Source organism: Pipra filicauda, unplaced genomic scaffold, assembly GCF_003945595.2.
Source record: "Pipra filicauda isolate LSUMZ 115617 unplaced genomic scaffold, ASM394559v2 scaffold135_size2527700_pilon, whole genome shotgun sequence".
NCBI lineage: Eukaryota > Metazoa > Chordata > Aves > Passeriformes > Pipridae > Pipra > Pipra filicauda.
Window position 1 is genome coordinate 2348158 of NW_024103829.1, and position 24170 is coordinate 2372327.

Consider the following 24170-nt stretch of genomic DNA (forward strand, 5'->3'; position numbering starts at 1 on the left):
CTCACTGTTCACTTCTCCTTTGGGTGACAATGGCAGAGGTTGAGGTCTGCTGTTCTCCAGCAAAGCTTTAGTAAATTATTAATTTTCTCTGTTACAGTTTTCTGCCTTCGGACAACCTGTTAGCTTAAATAAAGTACATCCCAAGGCCCTCTTGAGAACAGAGAGATGCTGGAAGGAATCAGGCTCCTGCCTCTCTGACAGCTTTGCAAACGTTTGCCCAGTTTTCCTGCCTGTAGTAGGGGTGGGAGGGTGAAGAAGGGGAAAGAAATGAAGTTGTCCTTTGACATTTTACATCCAAGCCTTACTGAGATAACCTTTACAGATAATTTTCCCAGCAGGTGTTAGATATTTCTTGTGAGCATTTAACAGTGAAACATCATTAAGTAATGACTGGCAAAAGCAGTTATAAAATTTTTTGGAGGGGTGGAACCAAGACATATTAACCTTAGGATTTTAAATAGAAAGACAACATGTTTTCTGTACTAATCCTATTACTGTGAATATCCTTTCTAGCATATTTGAAAGCAGATTCACTTGTGCTGAACTTACTGTAATGCATTCAAGATGCTCTTTCTATAACTTTTAGAGGGAGGCAACTGCAAACAATTACAATTAAAAATATTTTAAGGATATTGAAACTATTCCTTCCTGTTTCAAAAGATGTTTTTCCAGCAAGATTAAATAATTTTTTCCAATTCTTTTTAAATTCAATTCAAATAGTAGAATTAATTCTATCCTTTCATAAAATGTAGCATCATGAAGAACAAATAAAACTTCCATATTTTAAAGTTCTACTTGTTGATCTCAGAACACCAGAATCTTAAAAAGGGGGGAAGGGGCAGCGTTGTTTTGCTGGTGGTTTGTTGTTTTTGTTGGTTTGTCCTCTGCCACCTGAGCAGAGCAGCTCTCACAGCCAATGGGCAAGGGCAGGCTCAGCTTTCGGATGGTAAACACGTACTCTGATAGCTGCAGAGTTTTTCATCTTCAGGTGAGAAAGGCTCAGCCTTATTCCATACCTGCCCTTCATGTTCACCCCTCACTGCCCAGCTTTTTTCCCTTCCCTCCTCTTGCTATTGCACCTGTGCTGTCTCATCACCCCCTTTCCTGTTCCTCCTCTCCCAGTGTGGCCAGGCTGGTGTGGTGCCCTAATGCCCATTACATGCTCCCCTCTCCTGCTTCCCATTTTGAGTAGGAGCTGCGCTGACCAGCAGAGCCCTGCAATGGCCAGTGACAGTCCAACACATTATTAGGTCTCGCCGGTGCGTTCCCTGCCTGATTCCAGGGAAGTCTGTCAGCATCCCCGTAAGGCTGTGGAGTTTCTGAGTTGCTGCTTTACAGTGTTTTGTTTTATAATGGCTCCATTTCACACCCTGATGCAGCTGACTTAACATACTGTATTTCACTTTTCTTAATTAGATTTTGTTCGTTATTCCTGAGCACCTCCAAAAGGCGAAGCAGCACAGTGTGCTGCCGACATGGCTGCTCTCTGTGCCAAAGCAGCCCCAGGGGCTGGGATCCTAGTTTGCACCCACACAAGCTGAAAAAAAAAGGTGTGTTTTACCCTGAGGAAGGATGTGTGCAGCTGAGGAGCTCAGTAAAGCACACAGCCTGGGGCACCAGGGAGAGGTGAGCACTCGCTCAGCTGCCACACTGGTGTCCCGTGGTCTCCATCCTCATCCCACACACCAGGTACCCCGCTCCTGTCTCTGCTCTCAGCACACCTCCTCCCACCTTCTTTTCCCCCTTCCTGCTCTCCACTCATTCTGAATATAAGGGAGTATTTTTTAGAGGAGTGAATTATCTGATAGTTATCTCTAACTCCAGGGCCTGTAGGTGCAATATCCAGCTCCTGAAACCCCTGGACCTCTAGGAATTTATAGCAGTAGATTGACAGGGAGTTTTTTCTGCAGGTTGTTTATATTATTGTAAGCTGCTTAGAAGGAAAGCTTTAACAGAACAGTAGATAAAAAGAAAATGGGTTTTAAAACCTCCAGTCACTCTTTTTTCTTAACTTGTTCTTGAACAAATAAATGTGAGCTCTGGGAAAGCACCTGAAGGTACTTTCACAAGAAACTAGCACAGAACACAGCAGAATGCAATGGGCAGAATATTCTCTGCTCGGCATTTGGCAACAAAAACCCCCACTGAAAACCTGGGGGAAGATCAGGACCTGGGCAGTGAGGTCAGATTATGATTGCAGGCACTCGGGTATGTGAATAAATAAATGGTCCTCATATTTTCTACCAGTAGGATCCCATATCCTGCAGTATCACATATCTTAATAGCTATTGATTTTTTTCTATGTTCTGCCCACAGCTAGAGCAAAATTTCATTCAAATGAAAAACTCACAAATGTGCTGGCAGTCATAATGGGTGAAGGAAAGACAGAAGGTTGGGAAACAGAACGTTAAACAGAATATTCCTTCTAGTGTTATGCAGAGGTCCCATTCAGCAAAGAACAACCATCAGCAAGCAATCTGAAAATTATTTCAGATTAAGGACAGAAATGGAACAGTTCTCTCATCTACAGCAACACTGAACTGACACCTTTTGGGGAACAACTGATGTCTTTCAGTCACTTAATACATCCTCATCTGCACCGAGGGCATGCCCTGCTGAGAGAAGGGCAGCACAATGAGTAACATAAGATCTCCCAGGTGGTGCTGTATGCCAGCCTGTGCTAATGCTCCCCCCCATCATTCTAAGCAGAGGAGGATTTCGGAGCCCATGAGAATAGTCTCTCTGACCACCTCTTCAGGAAGTCCAAAGTAAACTCCAATGGGAGTTGCTGTCAGGAAAAAAAAACAGGATCACTGCTTAGGATTTATGGTAGTCCAAGGAAACTGAAATCTTCACGTGGAAGAGAAATGGGACTCAGCCTGTCCCATTGGATGATAACAAAGAATAAAGTGATCCAAATAAATAGTCCCGATCCTGTGGTTCTCAAGTGGTGCACACATGGAAAAAGTGATTTTCTCCTTCAGCACTTCTAATTAACCTTCAACACTGCTGGTTCATAGGGACAGACCAGGTAGGTTTACTTTCAAGTGCCTGTCTTCAGCCTGGAGGACAAAGGTTTTCTCCAGGCAGGGAGAAGACATCAGTTGGCCTGAGTCAAGTTCCAGAAGGATGTTTCCCTGCAAAATAAAGAATTTAAATCAGTTACTTGCATTTCTTGTATCTAAAGAAGATGCTAAGAAGCAGAGAGAAAGAGAAACCTGGGAACAGCAGGCAGCTTCCTCAGAAGGGAACTACAAACAAAACAGTGAAAGGGCAGCCGAGTTCCTGTGCAAAACATAGTATAAAACCTGGCAATTCTCAGTGGTAAAAATAACTCAGAGCAAATTTACAACTCATAGCAAATTGAGCAGCAGCAATTCAGAGTGTAGTCAATAAAAGAGTACATTTCTTCAGTATATTCTCTAATATTTTACCATATTAGTTGCTGTGCAATAGCAGCCTATTTCCTTATTGGCAGCATGCTTAGTTAGTAGTAGAAAATTAAGATTAACTAATCAAGTTCCTACTGATTTTTCTAGGAGAAAAAAGGCAGGTATGAAATAGCTTTCAGTGCCACCCTGTTAATCCAGGTAATAGGGATGAGAGCTAAGATGTCCTGTAATGTGGTGGCAGCAGTGACCACTCCTTGTCCCCATGCATGAGAAAGTTAAACATGTAGTTGGAGTAGTCTTTGGGATATTGTTTGCTGTACTGCAGAAGGGAAGGCCAAGGAACTGTGGAGAAGCAGAAGTAAGGGAAATGATGCAAGAATGAATAGGAACACAAAATGTGTGATGGAGATGCAGGGAGCCAGAGAGGGGCTTGGGCTGGAAAGTGAAAGCTATTGAAAACTCAGGAGAAGACAAAGCATTTTTTCCTGCTATGCTGCCTTGGTCAGCTGGATAATTGGAGGTTTAGTATTTATGGTGCTAAAGCTTGTTTTCCAGATAGAGGCAAAAGCAGGGCAAGGAGGCTCAAGAAAAGGGAAGAGATCCTGTGTTCCTGGAGCTCAAGTCTATAGATGTATCCCACAAATACAGAACTGGGGGTTGGGGTTATAGTCCCAGCAGGATGTTGGCTACTGTTCCATGATGATGATGTAGTTGACAGGGACAGTTGAAGAGAAGAGTAAACTGCAAACAGCTGTGTTCACAGTTCACACTGATATCTGCAGAAAAAGTAAGTAAACCTCAAAGAGTCATTGATCCCTATCATACTGTCACCCATTCACTTCAGCTCTATCCGTCTAGCTGTCAGTGCTTGGGAAAGTGTGAGAGTCCCCTTCCTTCAAAGCTTCAGCACAAAAATTGAATCACTGCTTCGGGGCAGGTGTGAGGTCAATCAGCTGTGTCCTGGGATGAGTGTCATCCGAGGCCCTCTCCAGCCTCCATGATCAAACAGGAGGCATCAGGGGAGTCAGGGCTGTTTTCCCTGGCTTTGCCCTCTGCGGTATATGTGAGAACAAACTTTTGACACCTGTATGGGTACAGATGGCTCCCTGCTTTCTTCAGCAGTGGCCCCAAACAAGCATCTGAAAATAGACTGACCTTTTGATTATACATGGCCAACTTGCCTGCTCTTTTAGCTGCTGCCATTGAGTTTTCCCAAGCAATCTCTAAACATAAAATAGGAGTGATTCTAAAAGAAAATGGGTTCATCAGGTCAGTGGTAGTGTAATTCTGGAAAGGGTATGAAAGTAAGGAAGTAATGATAATGCACGAATTGAGGGGCTGATATAATTTACCATGGCTGCATTGAGTTAAAAAACTGTAAATAAAACTTCCTGTCTGGCTGGAACATAATGAGTTCCCTACCTTTTAACAGTGCCTGCAAAATAAATTAAAAGAAAATGCATATTGCCTTTCTTCACCTGCAGATAGTATCTATTTATTAAGGTAAAAGGAACAGTGACAGAAAGTACTGCTTCTGCACAATACTTGCATTAACTCTAAAGTCCTGGCCAGTGCCCAGAGATGAAGAAAGTAGAGGGAATGATGCTAGCATAGGAATCAAGTGATCAGAAATTAGAGGGACTGATGGGCAGTGAAGGCTTGTCCCTAGCCTTCTCATAGCCTTTCTTGTGCTGAAAGGAACAGTGATTTTAGGGAGGGAGAGGATATTTGAAGGCAATTATTGTTTCTGTGAAAGAGGTATTATTAGTGGTGATTAACTGCAGCCGCTGCTTTTTTATCTTCTTAGTGCTTCAGTACAGGTACTGTCCTCGCTGGTCCAACATTTCAGAGTGGTCTTGCAAGCGCAGGAGGCCCAAGAACAGAAAGGGAACAGTAGCACAAAAAGAGTGACGTGAGCGGGACACCCAATAAGAGTGTTCATAGCCAAAAGGGGTGGAGCCCAACAAGTTCAATGAAGGGCTCATAACAGCTGAGTTTCTGGAATATGCAATCATTAGACAATACTTCTTATAAAACTGTGCTGAAGATATCCTTTTACCTAGCTGGTGATTCAGTTGTCACAAGCTTCTGAGAACAGGGATATGGCTAAAAGCAAGCAAACAAGGAAAGAAAAAAAAAAAAGAAAAGGAAAAAAAAGACTGATTTTTACCTACACACAACAGGATTCTGCATAGTTACTTCTCATTCCCTTAAACCTCACCGCGGGCAGGGACCCTATGTCAACCGACTGATCAAGGCCTCTGTGAACTACACACTTCCATTTCTTATCTAGAGAACAAAATGGAAACTATGGTAACAGAGACAGACCTGGTAAAATCCATCAAAGCCTGAGAAGAAAACTCAGTCTATCTCCACCTAGAGCCCGTGACCTCTCTGCTAAGGCTCCCAACCAGAGGGGCACTCCTTGTGACCGTATGATGGGGACATAAATAACTCTTACATAGACATAACTCACTGCACAATCGCTACTGATTTTTACCCATGCTATGCTTGGTCTCCTGGCTGGAAGGCATATGTATCCCTCCTTTCAGGGTATAACTCTTAAAAGCATACATCACTTAAGCTGTTATTCAGAAACGGAATAATCAAAAGTATTGGGATTTTGGTTGGTAGTTTTAGCTCAACCTGTTACAGCTGTCTTAATCTATATCTATATGAAACACATCTGGAAATTGTGCCACTGCTGTAACTTATAATTTCATGTAAAATACATTTTAAAATAGAGAGAACATTTCCAAATTTACTGCTTTTGTAGGTAAACATAATTTAAAATTTTGCAGATTTTCTTTCTTCTGAAACAACAGATAGAAATTTAAAAAATAGTATAGGAAACTTTTCTCGCAGGAAGTACGGCAATTTTTATAATACACTCAAAGGCAATTTACTGTGACATGACTTAAAAAGTAAAGCTCATTTTAACAGTGTATAGGGGTTTTTTTGCAACACAGTAGAATTCCTGACCATCTGACAGAACAAAGAATAGTGTGCAAAATACCATGTGGATTTAAAGCGGCCAAAAGCAGAGGCTAGCATATAATTCTCTTTGCTGTAGAACTCAAATTCTCTTTTGGGGAGGGCTGGAGCAGGTGTCTGTGAGCCTCAAAAGAGAAAATAGGTTGTCTATTTCAATGAGAAAAGGATGCATTTTGGCTTGTTTTGTTTTCCCACAGACTGCACCCAGAGTTTAAAAGCAGAAAACCTAGTGAGGCCTGCTGTATTTCTGCCATTTGCCTTTCCAGGCTGACTTTTAACTCAGCCCTCAAATGGAGGAGGATTCTTACTGTTAAAGATATTCTTATTGTTACCAAAAAAAAAAAAAAAAAAAAAAAAAAAAAAAAACAGCACATAGCATGGCAGAGTAGAGTTTACCATTCTCCCTAGAGGAAAGGACGAGGCAGTTGCCCACACTGCCTCTGGATTCATCTGGATCCCAGCTCCTGGTGAGATCAAGGAAGCAAGCCTCAGACAAAGTCTGTGCCCTCGAGGTTGCAAAATCCTGCCTAATGTATGGTTTGTCCATCAACATGGGATATAGGACAGAGCCAAGCTGTAAGCATTCATGCTTACACTTTTCAAAGTCTTTTTTAAAACAAAAGGAGGGCTGGTCATCCTGGAGAGTGTGAACAACAGGGATTGGCACATCCTGTTTGTTGCTATTAACCCATATAAATGGATGTAAAGGCACTAAAAGGAATGGAAACAGAAAGTAAGATATAGAAACTTTTCTATAATATACCATTGCAACAGGATTTGGGAACTTCTAATACTCTTATAATCCCATTCGCACTATCAAGGTATCTGGCCTTGCAGCCACTCAGTCTGTGTTCAGTGCTTTGTTTAAGGTGCATCCCATAATACCTTCTGCCCCGTGGTAATTTAGGAGCATTCGTACTGGAAAAATAGAAAAAAAATTAATGCTTGAATTGTGTACCTAAAAATGCTTAAAAATGTACTCCCTTTTGGTATCAGTATAGCATATGTGATAAGTGTAACACAGACTGAGAGATACAACTTGCAGCACAAAACTAGCATCACCTCTTGGAAGATATACATAAGGGACAGACTCTAAAATGAAAGAAAAAAGAAACATCAAAATTATTTAAGGGTAGCAAACAAAAACATAAATAGTGGGTTTGTCATGCACATTTGCTGTTTAGCCACGGCTCTGGAATTTTAAGTGCTAGTGTTGGAGAAAGGAAGCAATCGGCTGGGTGCAATCTGAATTCTAGTTTCAAAAGATTCCAGAACCCGTCCTCTGGTATATCAGACAACTAATACACTAATAGATGTCTTTATCACAGCAGCAGAGCAATCAGCCTTAGGTCAGATTCTTTTCTTAGAAACTTTCACAGAACTAGCTTTATTTTAAAGTTACCAGTATGCTGTTAATTCCGAACCTCAGTGGATTTCTAAAACCACTATGCAAAATGAACATATGGATTAATTGCAGAAAGAATAGATACTATCACTTACCTCTGAAAAATAATCAATATTGCAGAAAAGGCTTGTAAGCAGAATTAAAAGGAAAGGTAATTTTCTTTAATTGGTTTTGAGCTATTACGCATTACCAATTTTCATTAGCACTTCTTGTATGCCCCTAGAACATACATACAAGGGGATGTATATAAAACTAGCTTAGAAAGTTCTAACACTTTTTATATGCTCTTCCTTGCCTGCCATTTTAATTTTTTTTTGTACTTTTCAGCTTTCACACATTTTAAAATGATAGAGTAGTATATCAATTATAATTGAGTGGTAACAAAAAATATTATTTCTCTCTTTGCTAGATGTATGGCGTGCGTGAGTAAAGTAAAGATTTGTAGGCTGTGGAGAGATAATTTAAAGGCGTAATGGCTGCTTATGTTACTAAGTTTGTTTTCCCTTTTTTTATATTTGTCATATAATTTTTACTGTGTGTTTTTCTCCTCTGAAAGCATTTCAAAAGACATAATATACCACCTTGTCTTTTAAAAGGTCATTATTCGCACAAATTGTCATTTAAGTTGAACTTTAAATTTGATGAATTTTCTGTTTCGGCCTGTGAGAAATGAGACTGAAAGCAGAAATTAGAACCAGCCTTTGTCCAAGACCAAAGCAAATTATGAGGGACACCACAATGTCTGCCCCGCTGAAAAGATACTTAAACACGTGGTGTCAGCCAGAAGTGTGCATCACAGCCATGCCATAGCTGCACCCTCCACATCTGACCTTTGAAAGATTTCAGTGCCTCATCAAAGCCTATTCAAAAAAGTAACACACACACACATATGAACATTTTGAAAAATGAAGATTAAGATCTGGAGTGTAAAAGGACAAATGAAGCCTACAATAGTAGTTCAGGGATCTTCCACTGTGCGCTGCTGTCTTGATAAGTCAGTCAGTATAGTTAACAATACTTGGATTTTAGGAAACTGAATGGTATACATGTAGTGTTCACCTGTTATGATATCTTGTGAGAAGAATCTTTTCTGCTTTTCTGAAGTAACAGGTACAGGCACAGACCTGCAATGCAGAGAAGCCGGGCTATTATTAAAATCACAACAGCAGTCCACCCAACTTTACCAACAGATATTTCAAATGACAGATAAAGGTGTTGAATAGCCCTTTCATTTTTTCCTTTCTCTTCATCTGACATCACATCAGCCGGCCTGTACAGAACAGCAGAGAGGGGAAAGAACAGGTTTAGGCAGATGCTGCTTGTGGTCCCACTTGCCCTCGTGCTCCCCAGGGCACTCCTCATAATCATGGCCACCTCCCGCACATAGGTTAGATGCTACAGCATTATTCTCCACCTACAGAGTTCTGCTTCATCCAGACTGATGTTTATTCATACTTTGTTATTGCAGATTTCCACATTTGGAGGCTCATTGCAGGACAAAGACATTTTTTGTGGCTGGAATCCTCTGTTTCGCTCAGAGATTTGTTTCACATCATGTCGCTTGTGCACAAGTCATTATAAAAAATGTTTGGTGGAAAAGTAATTTATAAACCATAAATAGAATTATTTAGTCCCTGTTTTTATCAGTGCAGACCAACATAGCTCTTAATTGCAAAACTGACCTGGTCCCAAAGCAAAGGCCAGCTGTATCTAATCATCCGGGGGTGGGCCAGAACACAACAAATAAAGGAAATGGAAAGTAACGCCAAAAGGTTTTAAGATGTAAAATGACACAACGTTCAATGAACACTTGCCAGCATCATCTCTAATTACTGCAGTGATTAAGTAGTAAAGAATTTGGTCCCAAGGGGATTACAGTTCTGAAGGAAATATGGTGCCATGTGTTACAGAATTTTTTCTTGCAAATCATTATGGAAATCCTGCTTCCTCTGGTTCTCCTAACAAACTCTTTCTTTGCAAAAACCGTGCTTCATTTGTGAAGTGCAGAGGGAGTGTAGCTTGCCTGCTTCTGAAGATTTACATCTTTATTTCTGTGTATTCAACTTGCCTTTTTAAAAAAATCCTTTTATGTCTCTAAAGAAAGAAGCATAGAAAGCATTATGTATTTGCATACTGTAAGGGTTCCTCTCATCCTTGCTGAAGAACAAACAGAGAATAGGGGAGGGCTAGATAAAAGCATCGAGACCTTAACACAGCATGGCAATGGCCTAACAAACAGCCAGAGAAACTGCAATTAATGCAAGTCCAGCTCAAAATCATAGTCCCGGGGGACACCTTAGAAGACCTTGTTTAGAAGTACTTTCTTTTTTTTCATTATTCTCTTAACCATGAGATCAAAATTTGTCCAGCTTAAAAAAACGCAAAGCACAATGAAAAAACCTGAGGTTGAATAACAAAAGCATTGGAATTGATTTTAATTTACAGGTTATGTTTAAACTTCCTATAACTCTGGATCAAAATGTCTATTGCACAAGCAAAACATGTCTCTCACCATAGCATGCTCATGTTTATTGTGTTTTATTCTCTCAGCAGGTGTCCCTAGATGTATTCTGTGTTGTCGTCTTTTCACTCAGCAAAGGAAGAGGAAAAAAAATCCTCATGCTCTTACATAGCAATATCCTCATCCTCTTACAATAGGAGACAAAGAACAGCAAGGGAATAACCATGGACCTCCTTCTCTGTTTTCTCCTAATTTTTTTGCATCAGATCCATGTCTCTGTCATCGTCTTACCCCTTGCTATACAGAGCTTCCAAACATGCTATGGCATGTTCCACAAAGAAATATTTAGCTTTACAAAGCACTCTTATCAGTACATCAAAGCAACACAATTATCCCCATTTCACTGGTGCGAAAACCAAGACTCAAACATCATCTATATGGAATATGCACAGCAGGGAAATAGTGCTGTAAGTTCCCAGGCTATGAATGCCATACATATCCATCAGAAATGGAGCATTCCTGTCTGCCACAGACAGAGAGGTCAAGGGAGAGGAGAAGGAAGGAGAGGCACCAGAACCTAACACCCCGGGTTATATGCTTTCTGTTGTCCTAAGAGAGAGAGAGAATCAGTCGTAAACAAATAAAACCAAGATCAACTGACTTCAGACATAGCTTTTAGAGAAAAATCTAACACCTGATTAAATGTGAGTGAGAAATGGCAACACGGGCTGCTACCACCTGTCAGCTGCGCCCCAATAGCCTGGCTGTGGTGTGCTGCTGGTATGTGGTCAAATGTATTAGCAGAATGAAAAACAAAACTGGCTACAGTAGTAAATTAAAATGCTTCCTCTTGCTTCTTACTAGATATGATGTTTAGCTGGAAAGGCAACAGATGCTCTGAATTTCAGTGTTTAAAATGAGACATTGAGACTTCCTTTTTAGCCAAGTTGTTACAAGTATGGGAGAAGATGCTCTTTTTTTCCTCAGCATTGAATAAGATGTTAAACTTAGTTTTCTAAGCTCATTTCATGAATCATTCATGATCAAGTACAAATCCTCACGAACTCACAAGCTTCCTGGTCGAGAGCACTGAACCAGCAAGAAGACTATTTAGGGAGATTTAATAGGGAATGCCAAAACAGTTAAAAATACAACTGGAAGGATCATAAGCAGTAGGTAAATTCATTGGACCAGAACACTTATCAGTTGCTTCATTCCCATTTGTACTATCAGCAATGTTGATAATAAAAGTGTTGCAGATTTTGCAAAGAACTTCAGATTCTTAAATTCTAATTTTTTTATGCATCTGTAGTTGTTATTTCTGTGAAGGGCATCATGCCATCCTGCTTGTGAGTCACTAAAATTCTTTTTTGGAGACTTAGCAGTATGAAGTTCTAAGTAAGTCATGCTGAGAAAAACACTCATTTTGGATAAAATAGATCAAATTGTTTTACGGTGACCAAAAAACTTCTAATAAATGTTGCCTCTACAAAAATCTGACAAGATAACTACATTTAGAGGGAAATAGATTAGCTGACTGTTAAATGTGTCGCACTAGGACCAAATGTTTGGAAGGCACTGAAAGCAAAAGTCTCCACACAGTTTTTATTGTCCCTTTTTATGTCCTCACTCAATTAGAAGGTGCATGTGTTTCTCTGGCATCTGCTCCCATTTCTCATTACCTTGCTGAAGGAAAGGACAGATGGAAGAAAGATGGGTCTCGGGCAGACATGCTAAGGGAAAAGGAATATTAAAGGTCCTTAACAGCTGTAAAGGGAACAAAGAAGGGGTACCCTGCTTGTAAAATGGCCAGGTGAGAGTTAGGTTACAACAACATAGACCTGCAACAGCACAGCCAGCACCCAGAGTACAGTCAGGTGGGAGCCTTCAGTGCCCCATGGCAAGGAGAGCTGCATCTCCAAGAAGGGATGCTCTTATTATCCTTGCACCAAATTTTTCAGCACCACCTCCATAAGTCCCAAACAGCAGGTCTAGCTCCTTTTCATTTTAAAGTCTATTGCAATTGAATATAAATCTATCAGCAAATAAAGTGGTGACTCTCAGCTGATGATTTGGAAATGAACATGCACCTTCACAGGCTAATTGCTCAAGCCGGAATCCTCTCATACCCAAATTCCTCTACATCAATCTAAAGTTTGGCTGACTTACCTCCAAACTATACCAGAGCTTTCAGGCACCACCATAGCAAGCTCCCAGAGGCACCAGTCTGCAATTGCCTGTCAGAAATAGAGACCAGGAGTGGTACGCTGCCACCTCTGTCACCTACCTGAAAGGAGACTGGGTAAACCATAAAGTCATCATTTTCCTGTAACACCTCCATGATGCTATCAAAACACAGGAACTATCGTATTTAGAGACCTCATCTATAGCATTTTCACACAAACTGAGTACACCCAAAATGCAATGAGAAACTAATTAGTCTTTTCTACAGTTTGCTAGCTTGTATTTTTGTTTGAAGCTTAGGTGTAGTGGAAAGACACGAGTTAAAAATGCTGATAGGCTAAGCTTGATTTTTTTTAAAGAAAATAACTATGCTCTAAAAAAAGTCATAAAATTATTCATTTATGTTAAACATCAGCTGTTTCTGTTTTCTATTAAAACAGCTCTGGCTTTCCTTTAAACTCTATTAAAAGAAAAATCAGGAGATTTTCATATTTTAGGCTTGAGCTGTTGTAAAAACAAAGAATCACATGGTTCCTAAACTGTTCTAAATAGCATTTGTACAGAAATGTAAGTAAACTTTCACCTTTTGAAAAGAGTAAAATCTATGTATTGCCTTGAAAAGGGCACTAAATGGTTCCTGCATTTAGGACTGGATGGCAAACTCTTTTTACAGCAACGTCTGAGATGTGCTGCTTGCCTTTGATATGATGTCAAGCCTCAGCCTTTATGGCATTGCAATTTCCCTTCTAGAAAAAAGTTGATATTTGTGGACCATATTACACTGAATGAAATTTGCAGTCTCTGATGCCTGCTAGTGGGACATTTGTTACATGCTGTGTTTTGAATGCAGTAATACATATTTCAATGTGGCACTGCTTCTTCAAAAGATTAAAAACCTTTTAGTCCTTTGAGACTTGTGTCAGCATCTGATTTCATGTGCAGGGTAATCTTTAAATATTAATATGGGGCAAGGTCATGCTCTCTTTAACCCCCAAAATGGAGTTAGTAAATCATGATCTGGCAGTAAAAATATACAGGGCACATCAGTATTTGTTTAGGGCAAAATCTAAATTTAAATTAAACTAAATTAGCTACTGGTATTTTTATAATCGCATATACATAATGTATTATTTGTGGGCAGGGAGGGAAGTATGGATATCCTATGAAGCTGTAGTTGAAATATATTTATTAGGATGGTTTTAATAAAATCTCTGCCACTGACAGCAGAGAAAGAGTATCTGAAATACCAGTTAGATAAATCTAAAGCGGGAATTCTGAAGCTCTTGGGGCAAATCTACTGCTGTCAGATCCTCTGTTGACTACAGCAGAATGAGTCAGTTTACACCAGATGAGCAGGAGCCTTTTGGGCTCTCCTCTAAGCTGATCCACTGATTTATGGCATGACACTGGTAGTCTCTTTGACCTCTTTATATGCCATCCGTCCTGCTAAGGAGCACGGGAGGGGGGAGTGCTGGACCTTCCTGGAACCTAGATGATAGACCCAAATAGACTTTCCCTAGGCAAAATAAAACATTTCAGAGTTAAATTTCTAGTGAGAGGCTGATGGGTTAGCCTTGTAATTCTCGATACATTACCATTACACGTTATCCGGAGCTCAGCTCCCAGTGCAGCTGAGGTTCATGCCACACATAACTAACCACATTTGTTTTGCTGCCAGGGGACCTCCCCTGCTACGGAGATGGGGAATGGCTTTACCCTACAAAAGAAAGCCAGTTGAACTTTGCAAGGAGTCAGTATTGTGAGCTCATGACCTTTCATACGAAGTACTTAGAGGGCAAGTGGGAGGTAGCAGAGTCTGGGGAGGGAGACTATATGCTTCACCTAAGCATAGGGAAATAAAGGGAGACAAATCATTTAAATTTAAAAATACAGCAAATGTGCTTGTTAAATAGACAGTGAATGTGTGATTCTCTTTCAGAGTATTTCAGCTTCAGCCTTAATGATTTGAACTACCAAACAGGCAAGATTTTCCTTACAGAAGTCTCTGAGACAAAAGGTGATCATAAATAATTGGCTAAAGTAACTCCGTTTTGCTCTTCGCTTTACTTCCTAAAGTTGCCAATTATTTCAAATTATGTATATAAATTTTGCGATGTGGACTGTTATGTCCATGGGGAGATGTGCTCAGGCTTTTAAACTCATTTCCTCTGGCCCTTTTACTTTGGTCTGAGCCCAAAAGTGTTTTATGGGCCTCATTGGTAGAGGTAATGGGTTTCTCTGGATCAGGTCATGCAGGCTGCATTACACCAGACACAAGTCAGACATGTAGAACAGTGCAGAACAGACTTGGAGTCTCCAAGACGCAACAGATCCACTAGACTCTCTAACCCTACAGAGTGATTTGAGCAATGTCTAAATCAGCCTGTGTTACCACTCAGGGCAGGTTACTCAGCAGGTTACAGCAAAGCTGTAACCTGGGCTTTAGCAGGAAAGATTTTCCCAGACCTCGCAGAACATTAATCCAGTTTGTGGCTGTGGCTTCCCGTCTGGTGTACATGAATGCTCAGGAATCTGTGGATGCATTCTGAAGGCTCTGCAGAGGTAGCGAGGAAAAGCTTAGTTTCAGCAGGCTTATGTTTGCTATGCAGATGTCCCCATCTCCACCAAAATCCACAGATTACAGAGCTTGATTTAAGACTTTGCTCTCATATATAACAATTTCATACTAATACTTTTCAGATCCTTATTCACAGATAGATTTTTTTCAGCAGGTTCAGAACACGTTTCCAATGCTTACTAAGCAGTCCTCACCTGCTAAAAAGTCCCTGGAGTTATTTTGTAATGTCTAAAATTGTGTGAAAACCCAATTCTGCTTGGCATTGCCTCATGTAAATCAAACTCTGAATAACAAAAAAATCTTACTCTGAGGGGGATGCAGGAGCAACGAAACAAGACAGTGGGCAACAAGGACACTGAGAAAGAAGCAGCAGAATATTTGACAAAATAGAAAATTGGGGAAGGAGAAGGAGAAGGAGAAAAGGGAAGACCGGAAAGAAGCAAATCTAGAAAATAGCCTGTAAGAGTAGAAAGTCACACTGATTCTCATTGCACCATCTCTTTTAGCCTGAAAGACAGCAAGGTCACGGTCTGCAAATGTTACACAGATGTGGTGGCAGGGATGTGGTGGCTATGAGTTGGCATCTGGCAACCAGCACCCCTTGGTTCCCAGCCAGCTCTGCTGTAGCTCTGTACCCATGTGGTTCCTGGGGCAGGGACCAGACCCTCCTGCAAAATGCCAGTCACATTACTGTCATCCCATAAATTACTAGTAACAAAACAGATGACAGGTAAGTACAAAAAAAATGTGTCTTAATTTAAAGCAGGCAAGTGCCCCGCTCCGAAAAGGTTCATAACTGCCCCAGGAATTCAAAACATATCTTTTAGCACAAACTGTCATAGGAGAGTATCAGAAAGTGTACTAAGGAACATGTCACCCCATGTCATTGCACATTTATCAGCATCTGAGGATGGAGACTACATAGTGGCCCCTTGGAAGGATGGATCAGTCAAAGATGGAGGAAATCTGGCAAAGCCTGGTTTTCCAAGTAAGATAGCAGAATAGCAGTTTTGGGGAGCTCATTTTAGCCAAATGAAGGGCTTTGCAGCTAAAGCCCTTTCTGGAGAGTGAACAGAATGTCAGCAGCACAAGGAGTCATCATTCCCAAGGGCATCTTTCTGATGGCTGCTACAATACCCTAGTGTTTCTAGACACAGAGAAAGAAAATGGTCCCTGAGACATCAGAGAGGGTGATGGTCAGGGTAGAAGAGAAAATGCAGACAGCCAGTCTGGTGCTGGGATCATCTGATGAAGCACTCAGAAGCAAAACCTGTTTCAGGAGAAGATTCTGGCTTGTCAAGAGCAGAATTAATTACAAAGAAACACCAATTAGTATGATTTTAAATATTCCTCTAAAATACGCTATAAATTGTTTTGCCCTTGGGAGAACCAGAACAAAAGACGAGCATAAAACTGCAGGCAAAATGCAAAAGTCTCCATCTCACTGTGCAGGCAGATGGAGTTATTTAGTAAATCCTCTACTGTCTTCTCTGGGCTACAAGAAAAGAAGAAAAAAAAGCTGCCCAAAGTTTCAGTCAATATTTACCTCTTGGGTTAATAAATTGTGATCCTGACCTCAACAAAAGTCAATATCTTCTGATTATTATACTCAGGCACCTTTTTATTTGTACTTACTCATTGTATAATGAGCCACCCGTTTCCACTGGCAACTTCACTTTCATTTTGAATGTCTGAATTGAACAATCATTTATACTCCAAAGGCAGAAGACAAAATTACTATAAACTAGAGCTGTAAAATGTGGACATAGGTTGCTATTTCCAGTGAATAAGCAAGCTTGGGTGGGGGGCGGGCAGAAGGGATCAAGGATTAAGTACAAAAAATAGCTGGTTTAAATCCTCTTTTAAATACCTTTGAGTGACAAGGAGCAGAGAGAGGAAAGCTCTGAACTGTGATATTAAATACAATTAGGCTGCAAGTGTAGAAGGAAAGAAAAGTCAACAATCTGGTCTAAATAGTAAACTTATTTTAATGGAACGTTATTAGGCTTTCTCCCTGATACAACCAAAAGCAACGCCAGAAAATATATGCCAAGGGCAACAAGTATAGATTCACACACTTGCAAGCCAAGCCACAAAGACAAATCTGAATGAAATTCACCACACACTTGCTGCTTCATTAGAGGTGGACTAGGCCAGAGCTAGAGGAAGAAAATTCAAGATGTTACTCTCATAATTATGTAATGTTTCATATAATACCACAGGTGTTCACCGTGCTTTCCTGAAAGAAATCAAAGCACAGCCTCCCCCAGCAAGATCAAGAATCAGCTAGAATCACATTTTTGCTCTTCAACTTCTCATTGTTTGAACATCACCCACTGACTATAATAAAAATGTTCTTTGGGCTTGCAAGGCTTGTGATGGAAAGATTTTCACCCACATAACCCACTATGCCCATCTCTTTTTAAAAAAGTAAGTAACTTTACCAGTTTAAGTTTGTCTGGCTCGACATTATTCTACTCTTAGTCTCACTCTGGCAAACAATGGGGAGAGCAACTCATTTCCAGCTTAAACACAGTAATTTTTGAAGAGTGGAAAATCAGGAACAGCAAATTATGATCAAATCAATCATGATCAGGCTGTCTTTGTGAACGCTAATAAACCCCACATAAATAATCCTAAAGTATTACTTCTAAAAACCACATTATAGATCTGCATGGCACTACTCTGATACCACATTACCTTGTATTGCAAACAAAACATAGTTCACTATGGCCAAAGTATATAATGTTGTACTCATAGGAAAATGAGTGCAGAAGCCCTGTTTTCAAACTAGAAAAGAAGCTGTCATTTTCAGATGGGACATTCAGCCCAATATTTATCAGTTCAATAAATATTTTTTTATTCTCTGTTAAAACTGTGCTTAAATTGTATATATTCAAAAAGGTGTATCTCCTCCAGAAGGAGCAGAGTTGGCTTGCTTAAGCTTCAGGAAAAGGATGTCATCATAAGTAGATTTTTCCCTTCTACTTCACAAATCCAGCTTATAATTCACTTGCTATAAGCACATTTTAAATAGAGACTAGCAGACATAAAGTCATTTAGACAGCTCATACACCAAAAAGCAGGTGAATTTCCAAAAAAACCCATAAAACCAGATTTTTAAAAAATCTCCCCCCAAGAAGCCACAAGCCAGAACCTGACCACACTGAAGCTCAATAAATTAGAGATTCATTTTATATTGTCAGACCTGATCCTACTAAATTCAGACGTCTTTCACCATTAACTTATTTGAGATCCTTTATTTCCATCTAATGACTTTATCAGCAATTGCCACCATTATCACATTGGTGCCAACAAGTAGACATGCTAATTCGTGTGCCATTAAACAGCATGCATATCCATAGGGGAAGGCTGGAAACTGTCTTGGGAATGGAAATTAATGAAGTTTCAGTACGTTTGAATAAATCTGTGGGCACTGTGTTGCTACAGAAGATTTTCATCAACAGCCTTTATAAGAGTTTGGAAACAGCAACTAATTTAAACACATCAGCATCAACAGACAGAAACTGCAATAAGGTGGGCAAAACACAGCCAGATGCTGTGATTTCTGAAAACCTAGCGTGCTCCCAGGGAGATGCGTGCTTTCGAAAAGAAATTATTTCTCCGTATGCTTTAGCAGACGAAGTCAAAGTATGTTATCTTGTAGTGAATGGAAAGACTCAGAGATAGTGGGACATTCCATAGCTTTAGTTGACTGTGGTTGGAGCCCAAGATACTCTAAGCCAAACTTCTTCATAGAACCCTTCTCTGGCCAAACGCAGAGTAATTTATATATTTGTGGTGCAATAAGCAAATGTATCCCAGTCAGTTTGTCCATGTTGGGTAAGAGTGCAAGCTGAGCTTCTTATTCATGTTTTGAAGGGAGGCCACTGCACTGTCTGCCAATACCAGCATCCCCAGCCAGATGCACTATTGATATGCTATAGGTACCAATGATCATTCTGTATTAAGAGAAAAATGTAGCTATGGCATTTTTAATGACCACAAAATGGTTTTTTTCCTGTGGTTTCTCTCTTTGCTGTTCAAAGAACCAAAGTCAAAGAACCTGAAACAATGGTCAGCCTTGTGGAAAACTAAGGCTGCCAGGTCATACAGTTTTAGTCAGAGAAAAAGTGTTTACCTGCATGCATATCTTCAACTGGGCAAAACTGGGGATGAGACAGTTGCCCTTCCCTCCTGTACACTTCCAGAACAGAAACTGCATAAACAGAGAGAGGAAATAGCATGTGTCATTTTTTTGCAGGGAATCTGAAGATACTGCTCTTGCAGGAGATACAAGTCTCAAGCTCTCTTTCAACATGCTGAGGCCTGACAGAAGAGTAGATAATTTCCATGATGATATTTCCATGAGGTTATACAGAGAGAGGAGGAGAACTTCTCCAAGGAGGGCAAAGGTTTCAGCCATCGGCCTCAGTGCGGTAATTCACAGCTCGGAACGCCACCACAACCAATACCAACAATGTGGAAGTGCAGAAAGCAAATGAACCAAATAGTGCTCTCACCAGAGAGCACCTCACCAGGAAGCAGAGCACATCTTGGTCCCAGGGTTTGGATGGGGTGATTATTCCTCTCTGCCCTCTGCAGAAGGAAGTTTCTCTCCTGCCCCCAGCAGCACCACGCTGGCAGTGGAGCTGTGCCGGGCACTGCGCAGGCACCATGGCACAGGCAGGGGCTCCACTGCGAGCTTTGTGCAGCCTTCTCTGCACTGACACCAGGCCACAGAGCGTCTCCAAGATAAGGACAGCAAGCTGGAGTTTGTTTTTAAATTCACAGCAAGCCAGTGCAAAGAGCAGAGAATATGTTCGATGCATTTATCATAGCCTGTGCTGCTAAAGAGATTCAGTGAGTCTCCTAAATTAGTACAAGCTCCTGAATCCTAAAGAAACATAGGAGGGTCTTGTGAAGGAATGAAGGAGGCAGACAGTTTCTGCAATGGAAAACAGCAAATTATTTTCGTTAGAGGATTTTGGAGTTCCTGAAGGATCATTTCTACTGGCAGCCAAGATACTAACAGCTATAAACATTATAAAATAGCAATTCAGCAGTTATTTCTTCAGTCACTCTCACTATGGGATGAATGTGATTTTAATTAATAAGCTTAATATCTTCAGTTGGATGGATTTCTGTTTTCTTCTGTGCTCTGTCTCCTCTTTGTTTTTCCAAGCAATAACCTAAAATATAATGTACTGTCCAGAGCGTAACGGAGTGGACTAAAATATAAGAATCATAAAAATACTTGTTTACAATACAAGGTATGGATTAATATTAGCAAGTGTTTCAAAGCAGTGAAAGAACATTTGCAGCCCCCACCTTTATGATCAAGTAAATCCTAGCTTTATGCAGAAAATAATATTCAATAAGGAATACAATCTAAATCTTGAATTATATAAAAATCACAACACGTTTTTTCTGTTCTCCTCTAAAATTCAATAAATAGTTCAATAGATCATCTTTATTCCTTTCACCCTTCTGGGGAAAAAATGATTCTTAGGCAAAGAGCTTGCAGACGAAATTTCAATCTGAAAATAACCTTTATAGCTGAGTTATAAAACAATGAGAATAAGAGTTTATGATGTGAAAGTTGATGCAGGCTTTACTGCTTTGGCATGATTGTTGAAGCTGTATTAAAAATAAATATATTATAAAAAAAAAAAACCAGAGAAAAACCACGGCCATTCTCTATCCTTTGACTAACTAATAGAAGCTGTATGCTATCACAGCCATATAAATCTAAAGTCTTAAACCACTCCGCCCTTATTATCTCTTCCAAAAGAAAAATGCTTATAATAATACATATATTGACTTTAGCTTTTTGTTCAATAACAAGATTTACTGCCCCACTCTTCAGTCAATTGTAACCTCTTTGGGTCAACAAATCTCGATACTGATCTCAATAGAAGTCAATACCTGCTTATTACTTACCTCCGCATTTAGACGCCTATCGCAAATTCTTATGGGCATCCCCCTGACAAGCAGAAATGAACACTTTCTCTTTAGTTTTTATACAAAATAGACTTATGTGCTTTTCACACAGTCATTTTTAAAGCCATGAGATGATGTTGTTGGAAAACAATATTATACATTTATTTCTGGAACTAAGATATAAAGTTGTTTGGCTTCTCTGTTGTTTCTTTAAAAATTCAGAGACTGACTTTCTTGCAATTCCTACTTTTTTCTCCCATGTAAGATGTAACTCATCAATCTGATATTTTGGCTTGACCAATGGAGAATGGTAAATAAGAGTAGAATTGAAAAGCTATGTAATGATACGCAAACTACCATCTCAGAAGTTCAATGGAGAAACATATCAATCACTTTCTTAGTTGCATTTGTACAAGGCTAACATAAAAAATGAGGCTGAAAATCACTATCATACCTGCATTTGTGTATGAATTGATTCTGTACTTACATAGAGTCAATCTTTGTATAATCTATTTGGTACCTAAAGGGTCAAACATTTGCTATGAGAGGATAATCAAATCAGGATTTTATGTCTCATATGTGAACAGATTAAATGGGTATCTATTTACCATACAATCCAAAGGCTTGTATAAGAATCTTATCACAGAGTTGGACAATGAGAAATGCACTTTTAAAATACTGTCTCATTCAACTTGGTCTTGAAAATTGGATTTACTTACATCATGTGTGTAAGTAAATAGGAATCTGTTTTATTTCATAATGGAAACTGAGAAAATACCGGTACAGAAGTCTTGAACAGATGGCAAGGAAATGTCAGAAGTTATGTTCAAAAGTGCCTTTAGAAACATCTGAAGCACCTGCATCACTGTACTGGTCCTTTCCAGTTGTACTTGCAGTATAAGATTAGTTGTGTCAAACACAGCAGACAACAGTTGGAGCAATGACCCAAACCTTGAATACTATTATTTTGCTCTCTTGTCTTGAAATCTTCCTTTCAGAACATCACAAATGGCAATGAGAGTATTTGTACTTCCATCAATGGAAGGACGGTAAGAACGGAAGGATAGAAAGAAAATAATGACTAGGAAAACTGTATACTGAAGACGTAAATATAAAATCAATTTTTAAGTTTTTCTTTTTAGCCAAGCCAGTGCAATTCATATAACAGTATGTAAGGCTTCCTTAATGTTGCACATTCCCATTGCTGTCCCATAACATTTGCATTATCCAAGGTAACATGAGGCTATGCAATCTGCTGTAACTGCTTTCTTGCATATGCCCATTAAATCCCAGAGTCTGAAAAACTTCCATAAACTGAAAATTTAGATGTGGTTCATGCACAGGAGATCCCATTCTCAAAGTATTGACACCAGGTTTGCATATACCATAGGGATAAATGTAATGTGATGCATGAGAGTCATGCCTGGACTTACCCAAGAACTGTATTTGACTAACAAGGTGAGCCAATTCAAAATTAAATAGTTTTTCAGGCTAAACAAAATCAATATTATTTATAGGATGTGATAGTAGGCCTGAAAAAAACATTTCTAGCTTTCAAAAAATAGATAAAGCTCTATATTGATTTACAAAACATAAGGTATTAGGCTGCTCAGATACACAGAACTGTCATGTAAAAGATCTAGGTCAAGAAACACCAATAAAACTCCCATTCATCTCACTAGTCAAGAAGCATAGTGAAAGGTCAAGCAAGGTTAAAGGGCTCTGTCTAGTGTCTGATATTCCTGCAGGATGACAAGTTATTCTTTATGACCAGGTTTAATGACTATCTCCGACAGTCCACTGAAGACTGTCAGCTCTCTGGGCTGAGGGGCTGCAGCAGGGAGGCATCAAGAGCTTCTATCACACCCTATCCCCAACCGTGGCTGACCCTCTGCTGAGCCCAGTCTAACGACAATGCCATCATTTACACCCTCACATCTAGAGAACCGGATCTATAGGATGTTTTGATCTAAACCACACATGGATACATAACTAGGAGACAAGGTAAACCCACCTTCCTCACCCCATTCTCTCTGTTGTGGATCTCCATGAGAAGGAGGAGTGCAAGTGTGCTGCTGAAGAGCTGACAGAGTGGGATGAAGCCAGGAGTTATAATCAAAAATGTATACAACCCAGAGCTGCTGCATGGAACTTCTCTGTGCATACCAGGAAATAGAGCAAAGCTCCATTTAACAGGGAGAAAATGTTAAAAGTAAATTACAATAGTTTCCACAGAGTAGAAGAATCCAGGACTTGGTTTCTGTTCTAGCGAATGGTGAGGATTGTATTTATTGAACTTGACTGTAGTACATTTCATTCACAGGAACTGATATTAGCAAAACAATCTCCAAATTAAAACATTAGTGCATTTTTATGTGATACTGTTTAAAGTGTGTAGACTTTGGATACCATAATGTGAAAGATGAAGGATATAATGCTGTAATATGAAGGATGACAATAATTAACACAGATGAAGTACTGGTAGAAACACAGCAGAAATTTGACAAAGATCAGAATAAGAGAAAGTGAGGGAAAGAGAGGGACACCAAAAGATATTTCTTGAGGGCAAAACTAAGGTTAAAGGATGGTCATTAATGTGTTACTGATGCTCCACTGTTATAGTGAGGCCTGTGCAAGTGAATATAAAATAAATGCTATATATACTAATAATAGTTGTGTAGCACCAGCTAGATGTAAAGAGGCAGAGGACAACAGGAAGACTGGTCTAAGAGCAGAGACATTCTGCCCTGATTGTGGCAAAGACCTTGGAAAATGCTCAGAGGGAAGAAATCTCCATGGAGATTCACGAAAGCTGTTCCTTATTATTATTTTGAGGAGATATTTCTAGCCCTGCACAAGCCTCGAGGCCCATTCACATTTCCCAAAAAACCTTGAACATGAAATCTAACTTTGAAATGGGAAGAGCTAAATGTAAGTGGTGGTTTACAATTTTCTGAGGGAGGATGTGGGCTATTTACAGATCTGTATGTGCAGTGGCATCACAACCCTGCTACCACGCCATGGTTCCAGCTTTGTGAACCCATCTTGTCCAAGAATCTCCTGAGAATTTACGGTATCACGTCTCCACCCATCATGTTCCAGGTTTGGTTTCAAAGTATCTTCATGTTAGATTATTGTACTAACAGAGAATTCTGTAACAGTGTATTTATAACCCAGAGATGAGCACAGAGAGGCAAATACAGAATTCCTTGG

At 39.8% G+C, this 24170-nt stretch overlaps 1 long non-coding RNA gene across 1 annotated transcript in view; it reads right to left on the bottom strand.

The window, feature by feature from the left end:
• Nucleotides 1–2467: 2467 nt before the first annotated feature.
• LOC113998262 overlaps nucleotides 2468–24170 on the bottom strand; it is an 80918-nt gene continuing 59215 nt past the window's right edge. Inside the window, exons 10-12 of the long non-coding RNA XR_005562419.1 lie at nucleotides 19156–19233; nucleotides 8851–8915; nucleotides 2468–3137 (exon numbers count right to left, since the gene is read on the bottom strand). This is a non-coding gene — a long non-coding RNA (uncharacterized LOC113998262). The remainder of the gene's footprint in view (nucleotides 3138–8850; nucleotides 8916–19155; nucleotides 19234–24170) is intronic.